Genomic DNA, 3,045 nt, shown 5'->3' with positions numbered 1-3,045 from the left:
GCAAATTGATTCAGCCAATATGGAAAGTAGTATGGAGATTTCTTGGAAGATTTGGAATGGAAGCACCATTTGACCCAGCTACCCCTCGCCTCAGTCTGTACCCAAAGGACTTAAAAACAGTATACTACAGGGACATAGCCACATCAATTTTTATAGCAGCACAATTCACAATAGCTGAACTGTGGAGCCAACCTAGATGCCCTTCAATAGATGAATGGATAAAAAATGTGGCATATTATATAATGGAATATTACTCAGCAATAAGAGAGAATAAAATCATGGTATTTTCAGGTAAATGGATAGAATTAGAAAAGATAATGCTAAGTGAAGTTAGTCAATCTCAAAAAAACAAATGTCAAATGTCTTCTCTGATATAAGGAGGCTGATTCATAGTGGGGTAGGGAGAGGGAACATGGGAGGAATAGACAAACTTTAGATAAGGCAGAGTGGTGGGAGGGGAAGGGAGGGGACATGGGGTTAGAGATGATGGTGGAATGTGATGCACATTATTATCCAAAGTACCTGTATGAAGACACAAATTGGTGTGAATATACTTTGTATACAACCAGAGATATGAAAAATTGTGCTCTATATGTATAATAAGAATTGTAATGCATTCTGCTGTCACATGTAAATTTAAAAAAATTAATTAAAAAAGAAAGAAAAACTTCAGAAAACTATTCATTAAAAAAAATTATACTCATGGCACTGAATATAAGAACAAAATGATACAAGGGTGAGATGGTGCAAACCTGTAATCTCAGTGGCTCAAGAGGGTGAGGCAGGTAGATGGCAAGTCAGTCTCACCAACTTAGTGAGGCCATAAACAACTTAGTGAGACCCCCATCTCTAAATATAATTTTTAAAAAAGAACAAAGTAATAAGTTTTAATTACAAAATTGGCCTATCATGCTAAGATTTTCAAGTGCAAAAGTTTCAGCTATTTCATTCAATAGTGTTTGTATTTTTAAATTTTTAAAAAATTATTTCCACAATTAAGGTAAGAAGTTATAAACATTATGTAATTTTGAAAAATATATTTGAAATTGCATTTTAGATAATTAGAATAAAATATATATTTGCTAAATGGGACCACTATTCTCTGAAGTGTTTCAATTTAAATGTTTGCTTATTCCTTGTGAATAAACAACTTTCGAGCTTGATTATTTAATATATTTAAAGAAAGGGACACAGAAACAGGAAGTTTGTTTTATTTGATGCTTTAGATTTCTTGTAATAAAATCTGGCATATAATAGGCATTCAGTAAAAATTTCATTTCCCCATTTGTAATTTTTCATTATCTTTAGATGACCTCTAACTAAATTTCTCTTACTTTGCTTAAATTTCTTCCTTTTTATCAATTACCCATCTTTTTGAGATGTGTGTTCTACTTTATCATTTTGTGGTTGGAGGTAGTTAAACCTCCTAATGTTTTTATCAACTTAAAGAATTCACCCACTGGCACTGCCTTGAATTTTAATTCATATCTCAAGCTTCCAGCAGATTGAAATTTCCATCTTGCTCAACTTTTCTATTCAAAAAATTATTAACAAACAGCATGTTTTCAACACTATGTAGATATTTGTTGCTATTATATACTCCAGAGAATAAAAAATATGTTGAGAAAAAATGGTTTCTTTCATTGAAAATTAACATTAGAAAAAAAATTCAGAAAAAAATACAAAATATTTGCCTCAAAATTGTGGTACTGAAAATATGTACAACAAAAGTTGAGAAGAGAAAGCATTGTGTGGGCTGATTTAATTTCTCTTTACTTTATCTCAAAGCACAAAACTGTTTTTCTTACTTGGTATTCTCCTTTGTATCTAACGAATGTTTGCTTCTTATGTTTTATTTTAAAATATTATTATAGAGAATTAAATGATGTACAAACAAAGAAGCAATGAGTGAGGTGAATAGAGCCTACAGAATGGGAGCAAATTTTTACACATGCACATAAGATAGAGTCCTAATTTCTAGGATATATAAAGAATTCAAAAATCTTACCACTGAAAAAACAAATCACCCAAACAATAAATGAGCCAAGGAACTGAACAGACACTTCTCAAAAGATGATATACAATTAATCAACAAATATATGAGACAATATTCAACATCTCTAGCAATTAGAGAAATGCAAATCAAAACTATTCTGATTTTATCTCAGTCCAGTCAGAATGGCAGCTATTAAGAATATAAACAACAATAAGTGTTGGTGAGGATGTGGGGGAAAAGGCACACTCATACATTGCTGGTGGGTCTGCATATTGGTGCAGCCAATATGGAAAGCATTATGGCGATTCCTTGGAAAACTGAGAATGCAACCACCATTTGACCCAGCTATCCCACTTCTCGGTTTATACTCAAAGTACTTAAAAACAAGCATACTACAGGGACACAGCCACATTAATGTTTATAGCAGCACAATTCACAATAGCTGAATTGTGAACCAACCTAGATGCCCTTCGGTAGATGAATGGATACAGAAAATGTGGTATATATACACAATGAAATATTACTTGGCATTAAAAGAGAATAAAATCATGGCATTTTCAGGTAAAGAGATGGAGTTGAAAAATATAATGCTAAGTGAAGTAAGCCAATCCCAAAAAACAAATGCCAAATGTTTTATTTGATATAAGGATGCTGATTCATAACAGGGATGGATAGAGGAGCATGGGAGGAATGGACAAACTTTAGATAGGGCAAAGGTGAGGGAGGGGTAGGAAGGAGTCATGGGAGTAGGAAAGATGGTGGAATGAGATGGACATTATTACCCTAAGTACATGTATAAAGACATGGATGGTATGACTCTACCTTGTGTACAACCAGGGACATGAAAAATTGTGCTATATATGTTTAATATGAATTTTAATGCATTCTGCTATCATATATAACAAAATTAGAATAAATAAAATAAAAAAATAAAAAGATGAACTCTCTAATGAATCTCACAAACCTATCACATAGCTTTAATGATAATCACCTTAATGCCAATTTTATTCATTTCATTTTTTACCTACACCCACACTGCATTTCCTTAT

Source organism: Spermophilus citellus (genome assembly GCF_964194105.1).
Source record: "Spermophilus citellus genome assembly, chromosome: 4".
In the NCBI taxonomy this organism is placed as follows: Eukaryota; Metazoa; Chordata; class Mammalia; order Rodentia; family Sciuridae; genus Spermophilus; species Spermophilus citellus.
Note: the sequence above shows the minus strand (reverse complement) of the source record.